Source organism: Mesocricetus auratus, unplaced genomic scaffold (assembly GCF_017639785.1).
Source record: "Mesocricetus auratus isolate SY011 unplaced genomic scaffold, BCM_Maur_2.0 Super-Scaffold_4256, whole genome shotgun sequence".
Classification (NCBI taxonomy): domain Eukaryota; kingdom Metazoa; phylum Chordata; class Mammalia; order Rodentia; family Cricetidae; genus Mesocricetus; species Mesocricetus auratus.
This window is the reverse complement of record NW_024429182.1, coordinates 12,151,037-12,177,777: the sequence shown is the minus strand read 5'-3', so window position 1 is coordinate 12,177,777 and position 26,741 is coordinate 12,151,037.

Here is a 26,741-nt window from a genome sequence, read left to right as displayed (position 1 = left end):
CACATACACACACACACACACACATATTTATAATTTACTTAACATACTTTGAAGACCTCATAGAGGAAGAAAATGAAATGATTCAACAAAATTTATGTTACTTTATCCCTATTCAGGATGATCATGCTTTAGAGATTCTGAGCATGTAGCAAGAGAATAAAAAGAAAGTTCAGAGGCATCGACTCAACACAGGGAGACAAACATAATTTCAAAAGGAAAACCTACTGTTAATTCAGAGAATTAAGATAAAATGTGTTCACCATGGAATAAAAACAGAATGCTGTAAAGTTCAGAGGAAGAAGTGGTTAAATGGAAGAAAAATAAAAGTGAACCATTAAAATTAAAAATTCAGTACAATAATGAAGACATAATGACACTAAGATAAAATCAGAGGAATATCACAGAAAGAGAACATATAAATGAACCATAGGGAATTATTAAATCAACTTTCAAGAACACTTCCCAGAACTGCAGGATATGCATCCTCAGTGCTAAGAGAGGTCATTAAGGAAACCAGCAATCCACATCAGCGGTACCAGGAACAATGGTGGCATTGCATTTCCCTGGTGATTTCAGACTTGAGCTCTGTAATCCACTGTGCTGGGTCTTTTCCTAGAGAGCCTACTTTCATTAACCCCAAATAGGAAAGGCCAGTACATACCAAAGAAACAATTTTATCCAATCCAACTTGGTGAACTAATGAATTTTGGGAGACTTGGAGGAACATGGGTGGCAAAAGACAGTTGCATCACCAATGGATCTACTCTCATGTGGCTGACAAGTCATACAAACTGAATCACTGTTGTCTGTACAACTTAGCCAGAAGCAAAAAAAGTGAAAAACTGAAATATGAAAATGATCACAGTAGATATTATTTATGAAGATGAATGTAGCAGAATAAACAGTTGAAAGTGATAGCTTTTTACTATAGAAAGATAAATTTTTGTTTGTTTGTTTGTTTGTCTCTTTGTTTTAAGACAGTTTACTGTGCATTCCTGCCTATCCAAGCACCTACTCTGTGGACCACATTGAACTTGAACTCAGAGATCTGTCCAAGTGCTGGAATTAAAGGTGAACACCCCCATGCTGTTCATGATAAATGTCATTTTAAGATTAAAAATCAATGTTAAAGAAGTTCAGTGCTAGGAATAGTTTTGTTTCATTAACCAGAATTCTTATAATGCTAAGAAGGAAATAGTAATTGAAGAATAAGGTTTACTAATTCATTAGTTTTTTTGAGAAATGTATCTTCTGTCTTGCTATTATCATATTGGTCTGCTGGACGGGGTTCAAATGGTCCCTACATGATGTTGCATCTATATTAATGAAAATACTCAGTATGTCATCAACATGATGAGAGTTGAACAAATAATGCTCTTTTCTTCATTTTCCACCATTTTATTGTCCTCTTGGTTAATGGCTATTTTGTTCTTAAGGGGGTAAATGAAGTCTGAAACATGGAAAATAGTCAAAGATTTTTCTATAGAAAGGTCAGCTCATGAAAAAGAGGTTGCTGTGATATGAATTGAACACATTAAGCTCTGATAGGCAAACTTCAGAAAGAAATATATTCTTGTTTCCAAAATCCCTTTAGGACCATGTTTGTGGCATTTTGTATCGTAATAAAAGGCTGAAGGAAGACAGCTAGTTACAATACTATGTAACCACCAAGTGCCATAATATATAATATTTGAAATAATAAAAGAGACATAGGGGTGTTTCTGGAATGAACTACAACAGATGTGGCCAAGATAAGAATGTAGAAAGGACCATAACAAATCACAGAATGAGTGTATGATACATCCATCTCACACAATCCTGTTCTGGAGGCTTCATGTGGTTGCTTTCCAACACACACTCTAGCCCAGAAACTTGGGGTGTAAGCATCTGTCATGTGGGAATCAGGATTCACTAGACTCAGTACAGGTTAAGTGAAATTTATTCGGGGAGAATGCAATTACATATGAAACAGATGACCACTGCTGTTTCTCTCTCCAAGGATCCACACCGGCTACTCTCTGTGACTCAACCATCCAGGACCCCAGACCTATTCCTACCCTCCATCAAATCAGGACCTGTGACCATGCCCAAGCAGGTGTGGTCAGTACTACAGGTTTGTGGGGAGGGGGGAGATATCTACTAGATATCTAGTAGGTATCTCACTAGAAACATCAGATTTGATTTTCAATAATTTGAATGTTTATGATACGCTCAATTTATGTAGTGTAACATTCATGAGTTTAAAACAATATTAGCTTACAACCAATATACTACATTAATCTAACTTATCAGCAATCTATGTCTTATTAGAACATTCACTATAATTTAAATCTGTAAATTTTATAGTAGCGCTTTAGGTGTTTAAGTATCCAACACAGTAAAAACAAATAGCATAGACATTGGCTCAGTGCTTCTAATTCTGTTGTTCTGTGTAATAACTTGGTGTATTTTAAAGTTTGGTTAAGTAATTTATGAAGCAGGGATAATGATGGTCATTTCTGTGACCTGACAGTTTAATGTGATGAAGAGATAAGATCAAGTAGAAGAAAGGGCTTTGTGTACTGAGAAGAATCAAATAATGTTTCATCGTCTTGTGGAAATTATTCTTTCCTTTTTGACACATGTTAAGAGTGACAATGACAATAAATGGAAACTGGCTACTATCTCTGAACACAGACTACCTGTCCTAGGGGCCAGGGAGTATGAACATAGGACTCACAATTACAGAATCCAAATGTGTACTCTTGTACTCCCTTTTCCAGAACCAGGCAGGTTCAGGAAGTTGCCCAAGTTGTCCATTGTTAGTGGTGGTGTAGGATCTGCCCCATAGTCTGCTGTGCCGCCTATGTGCCTTCAAGAGCTCAGCTCTAATTAAGCATCTGGAACACTGGCAGACTTGCTGGGGACTAATGTGGATTTCTGTCCTTTGTTAGGGCAGAAAGCTTTGTTCTGTCTTTGAAATTGTTCACTCAAGTGTTGCCTTTTTACTTTGCAAGTTTTATCAAGTTTCTACTCTAATTCCTCTTTAAAATTACTTCTGCCCATCACCACTGGTGCACCATACAATCTTCAGGGAATAAATCACAAAGTTACAAATGTATAAGATGAGAGTAACTGACTCTGAAGCTGCCAACATCTATTTTTGCTTTGCTTCAGCTCCAGCAGATGGCTTCAGAATTAACTCACGTAAGAAATTAACCTGATGCACAGAATAGCAGCATTTCGGGGCTGGGAGAGACTAGGGTGCCTTCATAACTATTCAATCAAAGTAAAAAATAGGAGATTGGCATAGAGAATTGCAAAATATAAGTATGAACTTTGAGGTTTTGGTTTAAGCAAGTGTGATTATCTAACAGGAGTTTCAGGTTGGAGGCAGTGCTGTGGAGACAAGGAAATGGCAGAGTGGATGGAGATGCTATTGCTTAGTAGAGGGAGATTCCTGTGAAGAGGTGGCACTCTGTACTTCTCTGCTGTAGCTGCCTTTATGAACTTGGGAAAGTCATTTACATTCCCCAGGTTACAGCTCTAACTCTGAAAAGTAAAATGGGTGGAGAAGGTGCTGTATAAACCCCTTCCTGTGGTTGTTTTCCCCACTGATCCTGTCATCGCTGTTTTATAAGTGTCCCTACATGAATTATTGTTGTTTTGTGTTGGGAATGGGGATGGAAATGGAAATGGAACCTGAATACATGTGCTTTGGGTAGGAATAAAGCCTTATCTGCCATCCTAGCCACTTGGTAAGCCAAGGCATGAGGAGGATTGAAAGGTCAACGGCAGCCTAGGCAACTCAGTAAGAGCCAGTCTCAAAATAAGAATAAATAAATAAGAAGTCAAAAGACTGGGGATATGACTTTGTGGTGCAGCACTTGCTTGAGACCAAGGTATGTGGGGGCTGTGGGGCCTCAGGAAGGAACTAGATGAATTATTAGTTGCACTGTTGAGAAGAAGTGTCTTCATGTTCTCAGTCTCAAGAAAGTACAAGCAGGACGACACTTCCTAACCTCTTCCTTGTTCAAGGACACAAAGAAGACAGATGCAAATTCATAGCTTTCTTGAAACCCATTCCATTGCTGAGCTCCCCTGCCTGCATTTATACAGCATTTCATGTTTTTGCCACGTACAGGCACAGGCAGTTTAAAATGATGTTCTGGGATGCTCCGGTGACTTCTAGTAGAATAAATGCAAATAAATGTAGATTTCTGTTATTATCAGCTTCATCAAAACAAACAGGCAGAAGCAAGAACATTATTAGAGTTGGATAAGAGTGTATATTTGAATGATTTCCCCAGAGAACTGGGTGAGAGCTCATCTTGTTCCATTTCCTACTGAAGAGAATCATCAATTGCTTTTCGTGGAATTAGCTTTGTACACCACCTGTCAGCCCCACACCCAAGCCCCCACCTTGAGAGTGTTTTCTCTCCATAACCACTCTCTTGGTTGCTCAAAAGTCATTTCAATAAATGGTATACTAGAATCAAGGTATTTGGACAGAAAGAGATAAAAGGAAGGATGGGTAGCACAATAAAATATCACCAAAAAAAAAAAACAATTTTTTTTGGTTTTACGAGACAGGGTTTCTCTGTATTATTTTGGAGGCTGTCAGACCAGCCTAGCCTCAAACTACAGAGATCTGCCTGCCTCTGCCTCCCAAGTGGTGGGATTAAAGGCATGTGCCACCACTGCCCGGCTTAAAAAAAAAAGCATTTCTAAAAACAGCATTTATATCATGGAGGGCTAACGAAGGTAATTCAGATGTTAGCACTCCAGTTACAATCAAAAGGAAAGGGAAGCCTTGAGACCTGCTGAACTTCCATGATGTTCCACATTACTCTTGAGTAATGATTTGTGTAGCTCTAGACATTTTTTTCTTAAGTAAACAAAACATTCTTTGTAGATAAGAGTTGTATTTAATCCTGTCTTTTTGGAAGTCCAGGAACAGTCCCTAACCAACAGAATACAATGAACAAATGAATACTCATTGGGTGATTCCTAATGTACAAAAGGTCAAGCTGGAAATGGTCATTTGATAGACCACCATATGTGATCAGGTTGACTCTAAACATCTAATCATTCATTCTAGAAATCTATAACCTTTGTTTTGCTGAGATGCAATCAGATGAGAAATCATGTCTCCAAAATTGCATAAAAGACTAAGTTCTAAGTGCCTATCTGTATAAAAGAGTATGCCTAAAATGAAATGTAATCTAAGTGTACTTCAAAATACTATCGGGTATCAGGAGCAATTCCATTCCCAATTCAAAGTTTTAGGGTGAATTCTCTTGTTATAATCATTGACAACCTCAGGAAGTCTTGAGAAGCATCATTTTCATCCTGATTTCTGTCAGTGATGGATTAGTCACATTAAAGCATTGTAAATAAAAATGTCTGGGCGGGGATTGACACATAAAGCTCTCTGTTTTTACTTCTCTGCCTAACTAACAATTCTGAGGGTCTGGATTCTGGCATCTGGGTTGCTAATACTGTGAGGCAAAGTTCCCTAGCAGAGGCTCCCTGGGGTGCAGATCTTTCTTCACAAACATCCGGAACCATTGGAGGAGTTGTTAAAGCTGATTGCTCAGCTCCACCCCCAGAGTTCCTGTGTCAGTCTGAAGTGAAGGTGAAAATTTGCATTTCTAATGAGTTCCTAGGTGGTGCTAATAAGAGTACTGAGAGGAGACTGCCTCAGAGACAAAGGCCAAGCGGGGCCAGCAATCTACAAACATTTCTTTGCCTCTGGGATCTGCTCCTTAGCACTGCCTAGTTTGCACAGCCTGACTCTCTCTAAGGGCTAGTTCACAGCAGAAGTCGTTAGTGGCCAGCACTTCTGTCTAACACTCCTTTCTGGAGTGACCAAATACTATCTTAGTTCTTCTCTGGGCTCCATCAAAGCAGCGGAGCTCACAGTAGACTGTCAGACCTCTGCAAACAAAGACTCACATGAAGCAATCCCAAAGCTACTTTACTATTATTATTATTAATTATTATTATTATTATTATTACTAATTATGTATACATCTGGCACTTCACACAGCTTCCCCAGACCCGGTAATCTGAACTCCTGTGGGAGGGAGGCTCTTTGCTCAGACCTTCCTGACTGAGGGGATGGGGAGTAACAGGGTTTATTAGTTGTATAACACATTCAGTCTCAGAACAGTTTCACCAAGTTGCCCTCTCAGGCTTTGGGGAAGCAGATTTCCTGAAGCTCTCTGGGAAGAGAGTGAGTTTAAAGATGCTGGGCAAAAGGCAGGCTAAATCTTTGTAGACAGAAAACTCGAGAAGACAGAAACAAAGTTTATTGTTAGGAATAGGAGAGATGTAGTTCGCCTCTTAAATAAGTTAAAATAAACATCGAACAAATAAGCTTGTCAATGAATGCTTTGAGGATGTTCCCCTTTAGAAGAGAAACAGAATAGCAAGAGAAGTGAGATGTAGACCAGGATTCTGGCATCCTACCTGACTCACTTGCCCCTATACTCTTCTATACATTTTCTCTAAGACTTTGAATTTGTTTGTTTTGATCCTCTTTTTAAAAATAGAATTTTTCAATAAATTATAACCAATAACCACACTTTGTGATTGCTCTAGACTCTACTTTCCTGAATACACCTGGTTTAGTGACCTATGGAGATCCAAACTCCAAACATACTTGGCTGCAAACTCAATCCCAGCTGCATAGCTCTCTCCCTGCTTACTCCACCATAAAGTCTTTGTAATACCCTAGTTGATGGTCTGGATTTTCTGGTAGTGTGCTAAGACAGCATGACCAAGGCAACAAACAGGCAGGCAGGTATGGCACTGGAACAGTGGCCAAATGCTCAAATCTTTTTTTTTTTTCAATTAGAATCAAGGTCACTTCACATGTCAGCCCCGGGTCCCTCTGCCTCCCCTCTTCCATGCCCTCCCACTAACCTCCCCATTCCTCCTCCTCCTCCAATCCCAACTCCTTTCTCCTAGAAGGGTGAAGCCCTCAAGGGGGGGGGGTATCCATAGTCTGTCATTTCATCCAGGGCAGGGCCTAGCCCCCCCCCAAGAGTCCAGGCTGAGAGAGCATCCTTCATTGTGGGATGGGCACCCAAAATTCATTTATATGCCAGAGATAAATACTAATCTACTACTCAAGGCCTCATAGATTGCCTAGGCCTCCTCACTGACACCCACATTGAGGGGGTCTGTATCAGTCCCATGCTGGATTCCCAGACATCAGTCTGGTGTTCAAGAGCTCTGTCTTGTTCAGGTCAGCTGTTTCTGTGGGTTAAACCAGTCAAGTCTTGATCCCTATGCTCATCAATCCTCCCTCTGGATTCCTTGAGTTCAGCTCAATGTTTAGCTATGGCTGTCTGCCTCTGCTTCCATCAGTCCTTGGTTGAAGGTTCTGTTTCCCAGACTCCCTGGCAGTGGAATTGTAGGCTGGCACTCCCCCGATCCATGTCTACAATCTATATATGAGTAAGTACATACAACATTTCTCTTTTTGTGACTGGCTTATCTCACTCAGGATGGTTTCTGTCCATTTGCCTGCAAATTTCAAGATTTCATTGTTTTTTTCCACTGAATAGTACTCCATTGTGTAAATGTATCACCTTTTTTTTCTATCCACTCTTTGGTTGAGGGACATCTAGGCTGCTTCCAGGTTCTGGCTATTACAAATAATGCTGCTATGAATACAGTGGAACAGAAGTCTTTGTTGTATGAATGTGTATTGTTTGGGTATATGCCTAAGAGTGGAATTGCTGGGTCTTGTGGTAGGCTGATTCCCATTTTCCTGAGGAATCTCCATACTGACTTCCAAAGTGGCTGTATGAGTTGGCATGCCCACCAGCAGTGAAGGAGTGTTCCCCTTTCTCTACATCCTCTCCAGCATTGGTGTTTTTGATTTTAGCCATTCTAACAAGAGTAAGAAGGTATCTCAGAGTTGTTTTGATTTGCATTTTCCTGATGGCTAGGGATACTGAGTACTTTCTTAAGTGCCTCTCAGCCATTTCAGACTCCTCTTTTGAGAATTCTCTATTTAGTTCTATAGCCTATTATTTAATTAGATCATCTGGTGTTTTAGAGACTTGCTTCTTGAGTTATTTGCAAATTTTAGAGATCAGCTCTCTGTCAGATGTGTGGTTAGTGAATATCTTTTCCCATTCTGTGGACTGCCTTTTTGTCTTGTTGGCTGTGTCATTTGCCTTACAGAAGTTTCTCAGTTTCAGGAGGTCCCATGTATTAATTGTTGACCTCAGTGTCTATGCTATTGGTGTTATGTTCAGGAAGCACTCACCTGTACCAATTCATTCAAAGGAACTTCCCACTTTCTCTTCTAAGAGTATCAGTGTGACTGGATTTATGTTGAGGTCTTTGATCCATTTGGACTTAAGTTTTGTGCATGGCGGTAGACATGGATCTATCTGCATTCTTCCACATGCCAGAATCCAGTTCTGCCAGCACCATTTGTTGAAGATGTTTTCTTTTTTCCATTGTGTATTTTTAGCTTCTTTGTCAAAGATCAGATAGTCATACTTGTATGGATTAATATTGGAGTGTTTAATTCGATTCCATTGATCTACCTCTCTATTTTTGTGCCAATACCAAGCAGTTTTCAGGATTATAGCTTTATAATAGAGCTTGAAATCAGGGATGTTGATGCCTCCAGATGTTTCCTTGTTGAATAGGGTTATTTTGGCTATCCTGGGTCTTTTGTTTTTCCATACAAAATTGATTATTGTTCAAGCATACTTGATCACGGTGGATGATTGTTTTGATGTGTTCTTGGATCTGATTTGCCAGTATTTTATTGAGTATTTTTGGATCAATGTTCATGAAGCATATTGGTCTGAAGTTCTCTTTCTTAGTTTCTGTCTTTGTGTGGCTTGGGTATCAAGGTTATTGAAGCCTTCTAAAAAGAGTTTGACAAAGACCCTACTGCTTCTATTGCATGGAATAGTTTGAGATGAATTGGTGTAAGTTGTTCTTTGGATTTCTGGTAGAATTCTGTACTCAGGTGATCTGAACCTGGGCTTTTTTTGGTTGGGAGACTTTTGATGAATGCTTCAATTTCCATGGGGGTTATATGTCTATTTAAATTGCTTATCTGTTCTTGATTTAATTTTGGTAAGTGATATCTATTGAGAAAATTGTCCATTTCCTTTAAATATTCTAATTTTGTTGAGCACAGGTTTTCAAATACGACCTGATGATTCTCTGGATTTCCTCAGTGTCTGTTGTTATGTTCCCTTTTCATTTCTGATTTTGCTAATTTGCATGTTCACATTGTGCCATTTGCAAGTTTGGATAAAGGTTTGTCTATCTTGTTGATTTCCCCAAAGAACCGACTTTTTGTTACATTGAATCTTTGTATTGTTGCCCTAGTTTCTACTTTATTGATTTCAGCCTTCAATTTGATTATTTCCTGGCATCTGTTTCTCCTGTGTGAGTTAGTTTCTTTGTGTTCTAGAGCTTTCAGTTGTGCTGTTAATTCTCTAGTGTTACTATTCTCCAGTTTATTCATGTGGTCACTTAGTGCTATGAACTTCCCTCTTAGCAGTGCTTTCAAAGTGTCCCATAAGTTTGGATATGTTGTGTCTTCATTCTCATTGATTTCTAGGAAGTCTTTAATTTCTTTTTTTATTTCTTCTTTGACCCAGGAATGGAAAAATTGGACATGATTCAATTTCCATGAGTTTGTAGGGTTTCTGCAATTTGTATTGTTGTTGAATTCTAATTTTAATTCATGGTGGTCTGAGAAGATGCATGGAGTTATTGCAAATTTTTTCTAACTGTTGAGGTTTGATATGTTTCCAAGTATATGGTCAATTTTTGAAAAAGTTCCATGTGGCATTGAGAAGAAGTTATATTGTTTTCTTTTTGGGTGGAATGTTCTATAGATATCTGTTAAACCCAATCGGGTCATAACTTCTATTAGTTCCTTTGTTCTTTGTTAAGTTTCTGTCTGGTAGTCCTATCTAGTTGTGAGAGTGGTAGGGTGCTGAAGTCTCCCACTACAAGTGTGTGGAGCTTTATATGTTATTTGAGTTTTAGTTTCTTGGGTCCGTCTGTGGTAATGTCTGTCTTTGAGGCTGAGGTGTATTTTTTGTATGAAGCAGAAGGATGGGTTCTGTCTTCGAGTCCATTCTGTTAGCCTGTGTCTTTTTATAGGTGATTTAAGACCATTAATATTGAGGGATTTTAATGATCATTGATTGCTCATTTTTGTTTGTTTTGGAGTATTCTGTGGTGGTCAAATTGTGTGTGGATTTCCACCCCTTTTTCTTTTGGCTATTGGTAAGGTAGGGTCATCTATTACCTATGTTTTTCTGCTTGTAGTTAAACTCCTTGTGGTGGAGTTTTCCTTCCAGAACTTTCTGTAGAGCTGGGTTAGTAGATATATATTGTTTGAATCTGGTGTTGTCATATAATATCTTGTTTTCTCCATCTTTAGTGATTGAAAGATTTGATGGGTATAGTAGTCTGGGCTGGCATCTATGGTCTATTAGTGTTGGTAGAACATCTATCCAGGACCTTCTGGCTTTCAGAGTTTCCATTGAGAAGTCAGGTGTAATTCTGATAGGTTTGCCTTTATATGTTACTTAATCTTTTTCCTTAGCTACTCTTAATAGTCTTTCTTTATTCTATATGTTTTGGCTCTTGATTATTATGTGGCAAGGGAATTTTTTGTGGTCCACTCTATTCTGGTGTTCTGTAAGATTCTTGTACCTTTATTGGCATGTCTTTCTTTAGGTTGGGCAAGTTTTCGTCTATGATTTTGTTTTAATATTTTTACTGCTCCTTTGAAGTGGTTTTCTTCACCTTCTTCTATACCTTTTATTCTTAAGTTTGCTCTTTTCATGGTGTCTTATATTTCTTGGATATTTTGTGTTAGGGATTTTTTTTGGACTTGATATTTTCTTTGGTTAATGAATCTATTTCTCAACATTTGAAATTCTCTCTTTCATCTCTTATATTCTGTTGGTTATGCTTGTATCTGTAGTACCTGACCGTTTGCCCAGCTTTTCTATTTCCAGCATTCTTTCAGACTGTGTGTTTTTTTTATTTTCTATATTTCAGATCTCAACCTTTGCACTGTTTGAATTGTTTCTTGCCCTTTTTACTTTGTCTTTTCCTTCATTTGTTACATTTTTTGGATTTTTTAGTTTGATTTTTCTTCATTTTCTTTAAGGAATTCTCCCATATCCTCTTGAGGGCTTCTATCATTTTCATGAAGTTGTTTTTAAAGTCATTCTCTTCTGCTTCATTTGCAATGGGATATTCAAGTCTTGCTGGTGTGGAGTCTCTAGAATCTGGCAGTGCCATATTTGTTTTTCTGTTGATGAGTGTGTTTTTGTACTGCCTCCTTCCCATCCCTTCTTCTAGTAGGTACAGAGAGCCTCTTCATGGCTTGGTGGCTAGGAGACCAGAGTTCCCTTTCGATGGGTGCAAGCCAGTCCAATACTCTGGTAGGTCTCTTCCTGGTCCTAGTCCTGGTCTCGTGGGTGGAGAAAGAGACTAAGATGCTGGGTTACATAGACTCCTGACAGGAGGAGAGTCTCAGTGGCTGTCCCCAGGTAGTCCCCAGGCACTGGAATGCAGGCCCAGATAGAGAAGAAGACCAGGAATGTAGGTTGCATAGGCTCCCACCTGGAGGGGAGGCTCAGTGGCAGTCTCCAGGCACTGGACCAACCACTCACATCTTGAGACACAAGCACCATGAGGCAAATGCTGGTGACTCGGGATGGCAGGAGACTTTGGAAACCTCTAAGCTCCTCCTCCAACAACACCCTACTTTCTAATCCTCTCCAGACATTTCCAACTGGGAACCACATATTCAAAGCATGTGAAGTTGTGTGGGCCATTCTCCTTCAAGCCACCACACTGGAAATTTCTCAGACTTCTAGTGTACCATTCTGTGGCCCTTGCTGGATTATTTTAGCCCGTGTTCTTCACTGGTGTGAGATGTTTTTTAGAGCATCCTGTCCCTTCATACTGCTTGTGAAGTTGTGGCTTCTGTTTAGGGTAAGAGTGTTTTGCTTACTCGATATTGTGATAAAAGGCCAACAGTATCTGAGAATCTCTACTTGTATTCAGTATGTCAGGATTGTATCCTCCTGCTACAAAATCTTCTTGAAACAGGACTTGGTCTTGCTTTATCTTCCAGTTTAATAAAGCTGAGTAGAGTGCTCTTTGGTGAATATGAAATAAACAATTAAAATTTGCTGACTTCTTCAAACCCATGTATCTATAATTACTTCTGCCCGTGTACCTGTTATGTAGTATGGTAACTTCAGTAAGTCACATTAGTGTGTCATTGGAGACCTAACAACCTTCCAGCCTACACTTCTACTGACTTGCCTAAAATTTATATGAAAAGGTTGAGAGGTATAAGACACATAGCGTAACTAAGTACAATAGCACGGATCCACTTCACTTCACAGTGTATTCCTCCTTAACAACTCCATCCTGGCTCTGGATTAGATCATTAGGATCCCAATGTCAGGTTGCAAACTTCCTATTGAAGAAATAATTTTTAAAGTACATTAAATTAATCGTTATTTTAAGTTGCATATAGGACGCAAAACCCAGAAGATCAATCATTCTAGCATTTGGGCAGCATTTGTGCTGGTGAATTCCAATCTCAAAATGAGGACTTGAGCTCTCTGCTGGCTTTTGTTGCATTTTCACCCCTAACAAAGCCTATCACACATGACATATGAGGTGATGATAATTTAGATCTTTTCACTGGGTGAGATGAATCTATTTTAAATGAATAGGGATTTTTATAATGCTCCTGCCTCCTGGGTTTGCAAAGGCAAAATTACCCAGAACACCCGGCTTGCTGCTCCTGTGGGAGACAGAGCTTTATGACTATTTATAAGAAACCCTGCAACAGCTTTAACTAACAACATTTTAATTTAATGCAATTCGTATTTCCATATTTATTGTGCTCCTATCATGTTTTATGAAGAGTGTGAACATGGAAACTAGATGTAACCGATACTTAGTTTGTATGTAAAGCATATTTTCCTTAAGAAGTTCTTCTGCTGAGCACAAATACAAAATAAGTACAAATAAATTAAACTCTGCTATAGGCCCCTGAAGTGCCCCAGCCCAGCTAAGCAAGCTGTCCCCTTTTCTGTCCATTCAGAAATTTCTCTGCAGAAACAAACTGATTATAATCAAATCCTCTTGAAAAAACTGAGGTTTTTCTTTCAGGCTTCCTAATCTGACTCAATTCAGAGTTATGGCTCCTTCCAAATAGAACTGAAGGCATAGTTCCAATTCTCCTTCTTTCCAGGCCAAGATGAAACTTGGAAGGAAGGGAAATGAGAAGAAAAACACTGCTGTAGGGGCCAGCCCATCCATCTTAAAATTGGCATCAAGAAGAATATGATTTACAAAGATGAGGCTCTTTATCTTGTCCAGCATCCAGGCAAGGACCATTAGAGAGATTGGAAGGAAAAGATGCTTGGGTTTCAGAGACATTCAATGAGATGAAAGGATGTACCAAGGTAGAGCTACAAATTTTAAAACCAGATTTCACTTGGTGATTACCTAAGACAATGGTGAGAAATGGATACTTCATGCCAACATAACTGTAGGGTGACATTTTCTAGTTATTGCACGTATAAGAATCTCATAGATATTGCCCACTGTGATATTCTCCACCTTCAAAATTAAAACTCAATGATCTTTTTTATTTGCAGCATATGGACACTTCTAGATATGAAGCAATACTCTGTTTCCCCCCTTCATTGAGAATTTTTTCTTTCTGTGACTCAAAACATGTTGCAATTTGTTTCATGGAAGGATATGTTCAAAATAAGTTTTTAGACACGGAAAGTGAAATATTCTTGAGTTGAAGTTGTTATTTCTATATTAATGCGAGTGGTTAAAGACATAATTTCCATTATCTTCAAGATATTTACGTTAAAGAAGTAAACAGTTGTAACAAAATTTTCTTGCTTACTTAAATTTCAACATGTGAGGCTGAAATAGATGGCATCCTAGTAGCTAAGATAGAAAAGTGTCTGTCTCTTGGTGACCACTTTAGATACAGTAAATCTAGTTTCAAATTCCTATGGGAGTGTCTTGGAACTGAACTCAAACCACTATTTTCACAAGACCATTTAAGAAGATGGTACCTGCACTTCTAGAATAGCCCTGAGTGATCAAAGTGAGTTGCCACTCAAGGGTTTGATGACCACTGCAAGTAAGTCTGTGTCAACACAGATACACTTTTATTTCCTACTCAGGTCAAATGGTAGCATGTTCTAAGTGACAAATAAGAGAAAGAAAAACAAAAACAATGTAAATTGTCTGTCTTGATTCAGGAATTCTGCTGTGGTGAATTTTTTCCCCTCTCGTCACCGAGGTGTCATCTTCTCATCCATGTTGCCCTATCTGAGAAACAAAACCCACAGAAGTCAAATAGGCAAGCTGTTGAGTAGCAGATATGGGATTGAAATCAAGAATGTCTGGCTGCAGGCTCTCTCACCTCTTAGTGAAACACTCAGAATAACTCAGAGAGAAACGGAATAGAGGATGGATAAAAGAAGTCTTACAATTTCAGTGAGGAGGTAGAACTTTGAGTGTACGGAGAAACCAGCAAATGGGCAACTGAAAAGCTGGACTGGGGACTAATATAACAGCAAAGGATGTTTAAGAACGTGTGTATGTGGGATGGTCAGAGGAAGAGAAAAAACTGTGTGATTGGGGCAGAGAATTTACAGGAAATTCACGGTAAGAGAAACTACATACCAGATTGTTTTAATCGCTTGTGTTGGACTTATAAATTCATGCCCAAATAGCACACAAGACACTATATTAATTATGAAGCTGTTGACCATTTGCTATGGTTTCTAATCAGCTATCTCTGACTTAATCATTAGCCCATAATCATCAATATATGTTTTTATAAGGACTTATCTTTCTGAGAATGTCAGATTTGGGTTCTCTCCTTCCAGGATCACATCATGGTACCACTCTTCACTACATTTCCCAGAATCCTCCTAGGCTCCTAGTCCCACCTACCTTGCTTCCCTATTGGCCAACAGTGCTTTATTTACAGATACACAGAAGGACTTCCCCCATCATTTAGTCATGTTTTCCACAGATTGGTATCATTGGAAGATCTGAAATACATTCCCAGATAGGCAGAGCCACATTGGATAAGGTCAGGGTGAGAGGAATCTCTGAAGAGATAGCATTTAGCTAAATTGCTGAAGAACACTGTCATGCACAAAGGCCTTATATTAATTCACAGGGAGCAAACATTACCAAAGTTAAAACAATAACAGCAACAAAAACAAAGCGAAACAAACCGAAAAAATGATGAGGCATACTGAGTGGGAAGGAAAAAAATGAGTCATGGAAATTGTGGATGAGTAGGCAGGAATGACAGTATATGCCTGTGGGCTGTGGCCAGAACTTTGGTTGTGGAAAGAACTTTTGGAGAAACCTTTGAAAATGTGAGCCAAACTAAGAGATAGTATGCCCAGCCTATATGCTGAGGAGAGTATTAAAAATGAATATCAACTCACCCGGTCAATTGAATTAATTAATTCAGGAAAGGATGAAACTGTCACAAACAAAAGGAGACATGTGTGAGGATGGAGGAAATGTGTGTGATTTTAAGGTAATTGGAGGTAGATTGCTTCTTGCTTGCTGATGAATTAAATGTCAGCATTATGAGAGAAGGAGATATCTGTGAAGGCTTTCTTGAGTGACTCCAGAGTTCAATTTTTAATATATGGTGTTGAAAACCATAAGGTAAATCAGTCTTGGCACCAGAATGTTTCATTATTAACAAAAGTAGGGACTGGGAACAAAGAACAGTATTAGAATGCTTGCCTGAGATGAGTGAGGCCTTGAGTTTGGACCCCAGCACTAAAACTCCAGTCAACTGTCATATTTGGGGTCATTAAAAATGGGATAAAAGATTAATGTGCAAAATACAGAAATAATCTCTACAAGTCAATAAGGTAACAAGCAAAACTAAACAAAACAAATGCTACAAAGAAATCTGTATAAAAAAAGTATAACCCAGATAGACAATAAATATGAAAGACAATTAATCTAACAAGAGAAATTCAAATTGTATCAGTCAGTCATTATATAACAAAAGTAAGTTAGAGAAATATGAGTCCATGCTCTATTAGTTGATGTATCTTGCCATTTTGGAAAGCCATTTGTCATAAGCTGATAATACTTTATGTGAGCACATTCCTCAAGCCAACAATTTCACGTCCAGGTGTCTGTGGATCTAACAAAATAGAAGCTATGTATTCAGGAGCTAGTATACAAAGTCATTCTGATAGCACCCTAAAATCCAAGGGATCCAAGTATATGTTAAGAGAGAAATGGTAAGAAACACAGGAACATACATGGATAAGAGGTAGTTAAATGGCATAGATTTATATTCTCTTTACATTCCTCATGCAACACAACCACAGTAAAATATGTTTTGTTCCAAGTATTAAATAAAAATTAAGAAATAAAGAAATACAGAGGTTACTGCAAAAAGATTATACCATTCATGTAAAATGTATCAAATTCTAACAAACAGAAAAAATAGAGCTATCAAATAAAACTGAACATTTTTATAGATTTATATAGTTGGTAAATGCAATTAGAAATAAAAGGCTTAAAAGAATAATTCCAAACTCATAAATTAGGAGAGTGTATAGTCAATTAAAATGGATACCTGAAAAGCCACTTTTTTTTTCTTGGAAATTTAGATTTTCCATTCAATGTTTACTTAAAATTCTATTATGACTGGTGTTGATATTTCTACGTGTCCCTTCTTTTGTTCAAATTTTCACAAATAAATTTTTATTCAAATTTTTTAGTATTTACCTATTGTACTTTTTCCTATTGAGATTCCAAGGACACCATACAATGATACTTACTAGGAGTCACAAGTTTCCTTTAGGTTCCTTCTGGTGGAATCAATTTCTCAGAGTATCCTTATTTTTGTTGAGCTTGTACTCTGTTGCTCGGGTAATATCCATGTTACTCTGATGACAAGGTTGAAGTCACATGTCTTTGTAGGTGGAATACCAGAGGTATAAGGATGTGTTTTCATCACAGAGTGCCAGGCATACCTGCGATCTCTGTGACTTGTTACTGTCCTACTGAACTTGACCACTCTGCTGCAGCAGAGTGTACCAGTCTTATCTGAACTGCAAATTTACTGGGGTTTTTCTTCCATTTTGCACTCTGGAAGAAAGGCATGATACACAGCCTATCCTTAGGAAATGAGTAATTGCATTCTGTATTTTGGTATGGAGTATTTACATAAGCTATTTGAGATTTCTATGTATACAATATTTGTTTGCACTCCCTAAAGTTTTATTTATACAATATTTTATGTATGTCATCATGGACTTGTGGAAGTTTATTTGGTATCAGTATGCTGTCTTTGTAATTGCACTGTTTATACTGCTGTGACCAAATGCTTTGGACCTCATAATTCATAGACAATGATTTATTATTTCTCCCAGTTCTGGAGGGTAGGAAATCCAAGTTTCAAGAAGTGGCAGAATTGTTATTTATCATCACCCACTGATTATGTACAAGGACAAGTTATATGTCTACAGCCTCTTTTTATAAGGTGTTATTCCATTTATGATGGAGCATAATTGTGACATCATTTCTTGATGGATTGGATTGCCTACAAGAAGATCTTAGGTTACTTGCAATGTTCTTGCACATTGCCCTGGGCTTACTATAGATAGGAGCCCTTTCCTCCAATTTCATTTAAACTCAAATTTATTATTCAGTACAGAAACTGGCTTACTCCCAATCTCTCTGTTCTATACATATGATCATCTGTATCTGTGTAGCTAAACCTGAGTTCATAATGATGTCTTTAATCCAAGGCCATTACCACCTCAGTGACTCTGAATTTTTATACTGACCTTCTGCTCCATAACAAACCTGACTTCCTTCATCCTACAACAACCATTTCCTTGAATGTATAATGTGATTATATGTCTATCAATATTGAAATTGTTAACATGTGTCCCCAAGGGAAACAATTTTATGATATAAAGCACAACATTTATACACAGCTTATTTCTTGTTTATTTTTACCGACTCTGTTCCCAAGGTCAGCATTTTTCACTCATCAGTAAGGCTTTGCTTTCCAGCTGGCAATCGCTCAACCTACTAAATTATATTTTTAATTTGCAAACATTAAAGTTTACTCTTTGAGGTTTAATGTCCTATGAGGTTTTACAGAATCAAATGTCACGCGTCAAAAATGACAGCATCTAACAGAAAAGATGCAACAACCTTAGCTTTTTCCAGTGCTTCAGCTATTCGCCCCTCTTGAGTCCTTCCTCCCAAACCCTGCCAACTGATGTATTTGCCATGGCCATATTTCTGTCTTTTACTGGTTATCATACAATTGCAACCACAGACTTTTCTAGCCTTTCAGATTTTTTCATTTAACAATATTAAAGATTCATCCTTTGCTGATATATTGAATGTTTGATTGATTGGTGGTATAGTGCATATACCAACACCAGGCCTTGATAGATCATTTTCAAATTGTTGTGTATTCTTCACTGTCTGAGTGTTCTATTTCTTATCTATTCACTTATTTAAACACAACTTGGTTTGCTCTAATTTGGGATAATTATGAAAGAAAACTGAGTATCTGTTTGCAGGTAGTTGTGTGGATATAAGTTTCCAGATAAGTTGAGTAAATATTTAGGAGTTTGATTGCTGATACTTTACTACTTCCAACAAACTGTTTCCCAAAATATTAGCCCTGTGATTGTAAAGTCACAGTAGCAATGATTTGATATATGTAACTTCAAATCCTCACAACGGACATTATTTTTTAAATTATTGTTTGCCATACTACTAGGCATATTGTTCTTATATGTTCTCCTTCTTATATTAACTAGGAGTTTCCTAATGACAAGTGATGTCTGGCTTATTTGCCTCCTGTATGTTTTATTTGTTATTTCTGTTAATGGTAGATTGCTTAAAGTAGTTGCCACATTATTGACTTTTAAAATATTTGTTTTTGTACATAAGGCCTCCATCCTACACAAAGAACTGAGAAAAGATGGGAAAGATAGTCCTCCCAGGGAAGGAAGAGCACACCAGCTGGTAGTCAAGTGCCCAATGACCAGCAAGAAAACATATATACAGGTACAGGCGGCATTATATAGACTAAACAGGATGTGCATGTATATGTATATGTATATACACATATGTAAGATACACATTTATTTAAATGAGAGTGAGGAGTGGTCTATGGGATGGTTCTGAGGGAGGAAAGGGAAGAAAGAAAAGAAATGAAATTATAATTTTAAAACTAAAATTTAAGAGTATTTATTTTGTATATAATTTCTTTAGCAGAAGATGGGTATATGCATATATTCATATATATCTGAACTCTCTCTCTCTCTATATATATATATATACATATTGATTGAGATACATAGATATAAAGAAATAGATAGGTACTACTATATGGCCCAGATTGGCCTTACATTTGCAATCCTCTTTTATTTTATGTGCATTGATAGAGGAGAGCAAGAAAAGAGATACCTTACAGGTTTAAAGAGAAATCTGACACTAGGGAAATGTCCAGAGATCCACAAGGATGAACCCAACTAAGAATCTAAGCAATTGTGGAGAGGCTACCTTAAATGCCCTTCCCTTATAATGAGAATGATTACTACCTTAAATGCCATCTTAGAGTCTTCGTTTATTGCAGAACCAGAGATCCACAGCTATGCATAGCGTAACTCCTGGAATCCAGTTGTAGAAAGGGATGATGGATGAACAAAGGGGTCAAGACCATGCTGAAGAAACCCACAGAGACAGCTGACCTGAGCAAGTGTGAGTTCATGGACCCCAGTCTGACAGCTGGGGAACCAGCATAGGACCAAACCAAGCCTCCTGAACATGGGTCTCAGTTACGAGGCCTGGGTAGCTTATGGGGCCTCTGGCAGTGGAACCAGTTTTTATCCCCAGTGCATCAATGGACTTTGGGAGACCATTCCCAATGGAGGAATACTCTTTCAGCCCAGATACACAGGGGGAAGTGGGCCTAGACTCTCCCTCAAATGATCTTTGATGATCCTCCAATGGAGGCCCCACCCACCCTGGGTAGTGGAATTGGGGGGTGGAATAGGGGAGGTTTCATGGAGATCATGGGAGCAAAGGAGAGGGAACTGGAATTGATATGTAAAACAAGATTGTTTCTGAATTAAATAAAAATTTATAAAATAAAAAAAATGCAGTCTTCCAACCTCAGCCTTCCACATGCTGGGACCACAGGAAAAGCTCACTATTCCTGGCACTTAAAGTATTTCTGCACAAAGCAAGTTGTATTTTTAATGAAGTCCAACTAATGAACTTTCCGTTAAAGGGGTTTCATTTAAAATCTTGTTACACATATCAAGATCTCCTAGATTTTCATTTTGCTTTAAAGTTATAAAATGATGTTGGGTTTCATTTCACTTTACATCTGTGATACTTGTATTTTGAGATAGACTTTTGTGAGTGAGAGATATGAGTTCTCTCTGTGTGTTTTATGATACACACGCGTGTGCGCAAACACACACGCACACACACACACACACACATTGTGGTGGTTTGAAAGAAAATGATCCTCAAAAGGAGTGTGCTACTAGGAGGTGTGGCTTTGTTGGAGTGGTATGGCTTTGTTGGAGGAAGTGTGTCATGGTGGAGGTGGGATTTGAGGTCTCATACATGTTCAATCCAAGCTCAATATCGCAAACTGCTTTCCCAGCACTGTGTCTTCCTGCACACCACCATGTTATACCATGATGATAATGGGATAAACCCCTGAAACTCCTATTAAATGTTTTCCTTTGTAAGAGTTGCCTGGTCATGGTGTCTCTTCACAGCAATAGAAAACTTATCTAAGACACACATTTACAATCAGACTGTCCAAGTGCTCCAACATAACATGCTGAAATTACTATAACTTCCCCATTGAACAATTCTTACTCTTGTCAAAGTGTATTTGACTGTTTCTCTGGACAGTACTTGTTTGATGGCTCTAAGTGTCCATTCTGATACCAGTATCACTCCAATTATTGTTTCATAATAAATTCTGAAGTTTGATAGTTTAGGACTTTTTACTGTTTTTCAGTATTATATTGTCTGCTATATGTGTTACCTGTATCCTTATAAACTTATGAATCAGTTATTAACAAAACAGCTTGCTTACATTTTGCCAAACTTGTGTGGAGTCTATGGGTTAATGTAGGGAAAACTGGTAATAGCAATACTATTGAATTATACATATATATACATACATATATATATGTACACTATATTTCTTCTCCTCACTAGGTCTTAATTTCCTCAACTCCAATCCTACAATTTTCCGCATACAGCCACAGAATATTTTATTTTTTTAAAAAATTACTAATTTGTATTCCACATATATGAGCACTTTGACTGCATGTATTGAAATCCACTGTGTGCATGCTTGGTGCTCACAGAGGCCAGAAGAGTTTGGTAGATGCCCTGGCAGTGGATTTACCAAAAATTCTAAAGTGCCACCATGTTCTTGGAATAAAGCTGAAACCCTCCACAGTAAGAGAAAGTGTAAAGGAGAAAGTGCTCCTAACTATAGAGCCATCTCTCCAGGCCCACTACACATTTTAAACGTCAGATTTATACCTAGTTTAATTTCCTTTGTAATGACGTTACCTTTCTAAAGTTTGAAACTCCAATTATACATTACTGATTCAAGGAGAACAACTGCTTTGAATATTAACTTTTTTGACAATTGACTTTTAAATTTTAATATATTTTGCATATTGCAGCACTAGTGTGTATTAACTGCAGTAGTTTTATTTTCTTTCTTGTTGAATCTTTGGGCTCTTCTATATAGACAATCATGTCATCTCTGAACATAAAACAGTTTGTTCCCTCTTTCTACTGCATAAACACATAACGTATATTTCCCCCATTACCTTGTTATAATAGCGGGGTTCATGATGGTGAGTGGAGTACCCTGGTCCTGACTTTAGAAGGGAAACACAGTTTCTCAGTGTTAATTGATGTGAACTGCAGCATTTTTACAGAATGTTTTATGAAGCTAAAAGTTTCTATTTCTTCCTTGCAGTATGTATTTTGTAATGAGCTGATGAGTTCTGCCTCGTGCTTATCAGTTGATATGATCATGTGCTTATGATTTCTCCCTTAGATTAACAATTTTGTAGTTACCATAGAGCCAGTCCATCTCGAGCCATTCCTCCCCATCCAGGTTAAACCCCACTTGAGTTTAATTGATTTTACATCATTGCACATCATGTTCTGATACTTTGTTGATCATGTTTACGTCTATGGTCATGAGGGACACCTATGGAATGACTGAAGTTTTTCTATCTTGTAATATCTTTACCTGTAACATTACACTAATAACAGATGTTCATAATCACACCCTTGATTTCTTATGAATGTGACTGTAGAGAGTTTATTTAATTTCATCCTTGAGTGTTTACAAGTATTTACCAGTTATGAGTTGATATTGTACTAGGTGTGATTGGGGTATTAATTACTGATTAAGCTTTAATAAATCTAAACATAGTCATACTATCTGCTATTCTTAATGTGAGTTTTGATGCATGTGTCTTTTAAGAAATTAGCCTATCTCTTTCAAAGTAGCAAGTTTATAAGTTCTGTGTGTGTGTGAGAGAGAGAGAAAGAGAGAGAGAGAAAGAGTTTATTCTGCTTCTTGTGGTTCAGTATCTGTCACTGATTTTTTAGCTTCTAGGTTTGTGTGTGTGTGTGTGTGTGTGTGTGTGTGTGTGTGGTAGCAGAGACTTCCAAAATTTACATGTTCAGAATAAAACCAGCTTTCTATTTTAACCACACTTAGTGGTCTCTGCACATTTTTAATAGGTGCATTGTAATATTCTCTAGAATTTTTAAGAATTAATGAAAATTATAAGAAAACTTTGATTTCCTTTTCCTAGGTGCTCTGGTTTGTGGTATCCTCCTTTCATACAGTTAATCTTTTAAAATATATTTTATAATTTTATATGTTTTGACTTTTTGAGACAGGGTTTCAATATGTAGCTTTGGCTGTCCTGGAACTCACTATGTAGACCAGGCTGGCCTTGAACTCACAGAGATCCACCTGCCTCTGTGTTGAGGTTACAGGCATGTGCCACGCCCAGCTTAAGTCCATCACTTTTTAAAGAGTTCGTTCAGCAGTTTTAGTTTCATAATTATTTTCCAACTTTTATGAATTACAAGTGATATTTAGTGTGATTTGTTATCCACCTAGGTCAATCTTCTTAAATGAATCTATCACATAATTAGAACTACTACTTAATTAAAGCTCTAACTTCAAGTCATTAAAATTGGGTTTCTATCCCCATCATGGAGCACAAGCTATACTTGACAGATGTCATTTATTTTGCACACAGCTTAAGTTCATGAATATATGAATATGTATATGAATAATAGAAGGTTTTGTGGTGATATATAATTTATGATTTAATAAAGCTTGCCTGAGGGTTCAGGATGCAAAGCCAGTCCCAAGCTATAGATGTCAGGAAGTGGTGATACACATTTCTAATCCAAGAAGAAACACTAGTTAGCTATAGAAACTAGGCAGTGGTGGCACACAACTTTAATCCCAGGACTCAGAATTAAGAGGTAGAAGGTTTTCTATTAATTCAAGACCACACTGAGCCACAAGAAATTGATCCAGTCCTAAAGAGAAACAGCTCACACAAACGTGATCTCAGCTCTTGGAATCACATGCCTTTAATCCCAGCACTAGGGAGGTAGAGACAGGAGGAAATGACCGGGCAGAAAAACAGTATAAGGAGGAGGAGACAGGAAATTAAAGGTTTTCCTCTGAGGATTCATGGAGACAGAATTGCTATTTTCAGCTGCTAGTGACCAATTCCTTTGCTTCTCTAATCTTCAGCTTGAAACTTGAACCCCAGTATTGGCCTCTGGGTCATTCATTTATTGTGTTACAGGTTTTTAACAGCTATGTTGCATTCTGCTTTGGGGATATAATTATTTGAAATTTATTATACCGCAAATTTGATAATACTTCTTGTTCTTTGGTTTGATGTGAGATGAATTATGGAAAGAAAAAAGCAAAGGAAAGAGGTGTGTGGCTTGTCTACACTGTGCCGAAAGGAAGCTTCCTGGGTATTTTTGGTGTCCTCTTCCTTGACCTCACCTACTCTTGCTGATGGCAGCAGCAGTTGACTCTGTTCTGTGCAAACACGATATATCATTTCATTTTGTAGTTTGCTACTTTGTATTATGATTTGAATGTTAAACTGTGCACCCACCACCACCATAGACTTGTTGGACTACTTGGTCCCTGTTTCCTACATTCTGGAACCTTTGCCAGGTAAGGCTTCCTTGGAGGAAGTCAGTCACTGGTAGGAGGGGCTTGAGGTACACAGCCCAGCTCTGTTTCTTATCAAGGCTTGGCTTCCTTTTCCATCGAAAAATGATGAAGTAGGGAATCCTTACTATATGTTCCTGTTGACATTGGCCTCCTCCCCAGGTGGTATATCTTTAAACCCAATGCCAAAATAAGTCTCTCCTCCCTGAAGTTGCTTCTGTCTGGTATTTATAAGAACAGATGCAATCAGTGCTCTCCTCTCATCAGGAGCTTTGATGTGATTTTTCTGAGCCAAAGACAGATGCTGTCAATCCCATCCAAACAGCTCCATACCCAGTCTTACTCGATCATGGAGGCAGCACAGGGAAAGCAAAGGTGTTCACTGTATCATGTACAGTATCCATCTAATTGAGTTCTCTGCTGGCTTCTGTTTTGTAGACTGGTGAAGTGACCCTGATAACCAGAATATGTGGTCTATGGAAACATAATCCTATACTTATTCAGAGTCAAAAGATTTTATGTTGTTACTTGCAGTGCAGGGGGTTAAACACAGGTTTTCATGCATGCTAGCCAAGCACATACATACCATCAAAACTACTCTTTAGCACTCCCTAGCTCTCTTTTGTCATTTCCATTCCCCTTCTCCATATCTATCAATTGTATTATGGAACATATGACCATGTTGCCTTTTAAATGAATGCTATTTGAAGTGAGCTGTGACCCCCCAAAACCATTTTAGAATAATACAAGTTTTAAATCACATTTTCTGATCATTACATATTCAACTAGTTAAAGCAACCCATCACATGTTCAGTGGTATGCCAGGTAAATTTTAACCTGCAGTAAGAGGCTTACAGTTGAAACACTGCTTTAACTACTTTAATGTTTGAAAGCACTTAAAAATCAAAACAAAAAATTAGAGGTATTATTATTGTCATTTTTAATTTTATTTTTAAAATTAAAATTTATGTTTTTAACCTACGAAGAAATAGAAGAATTAGAATCCAAAGATTAAATGCTACTTCTGGATCTGCTGAATCAATTTTGGAAACTTGCATAATTTCTTTCACCCTATTGTTTATCTACAATGATTATAACAACTACATATGTTCTAAAGTCTATATTAATCTTAAAACTACTTTAATACTTAAATGAAGTTACTATGCTGGATATATTTAAGGGACTGAAGGCTTGTGAAAATATAAATTTACTTTGTCAAATACTGCCATTTATTAAACGACTGTAATAAAATCTGTTATGTTTGGAGTTAGAAAAGAGTGAATATCATACCAGTGGAAGCAGTGCATTTGAGTTAATTGTACACCATGTTCCCCATTTCATCAATTGATCTGATCAAAAAATTTTTTGAAAGCAAATGAAAGGGTCATTGCAAAAAGTTAAATTTTTGTTTTTGTACTGTAAAGAAACCATTGAAAACATTTTGAAATAATCACTCAACCCATGGAAAATTCAGGAAGTAAACTGCCAGTGTCCTCACTGGTTAGAGCATCCAGGAATCAACAAAGAAGTAATTTATCATTTGTGCATCTTACTTGTTAGAAGTAGCTAGGAGAGAATTTTTTTTCTTTTAAGAAAAAAAAAACACTTAGGATGATTCGAGTGTGTTGGGAGGGTTCACCACCAAAATTCTAGAATTTGAAAATTCTCTCCTACAGTGGAAGATTTTTGAAACCTCACACAAACCTCTTGTGAACCATTCCAGTGGTCCAATCAAAGCGAGTCCTGAATCTTGACACTGAAATCTGCTTATGCCCTTCATAGTCTCTCAAATTTCTTCACTAGAGTGTCCTGTCTGCAAACCCCATCCCATTGTCTCCAAACAACAGGACTCAAGCTTCTCTGGCTGCTGCTTCCTGTGCTGTTCTTGACATAGGAAAGGACAGTTACTGACCATTTCACTATCAATGACTTTGCAAAGAGTTTCTCTTAATGCTATGTTTTCCCATGTCTTCGGAGAACAGAGATTAATGACTCCATTGTGTATAGATTAGAAAAGTTGTTTGGTACAACTAATCAATGTGTTTGACTACAAATCTTGAGTCTCTTACCAATCACCTTTCCGTGTAAGTCGCTGTTGCCTCTTGATTTATTTGGAGTCTTGATCCCTAGGACTTGCAATGGTTAGCTACTTTGAGAACAAACTGAACGGCAAGCACTAGTAGCTCCAGACTTTTCGAATAAGATATGGATGTTAGCTGCTGTTCTATTACATCCCAACCCAAGGGACCATGCTGGATATTATGTCAGAACTTTGGAGTGCAGGGCAAACTTGTTAACTCTACTATGAGAGCCATAGAGACTCATTCCTTCTATGATCTCGAGCTTCCTATAAAATTTTAGGATTTAAGCTTTGAATAAG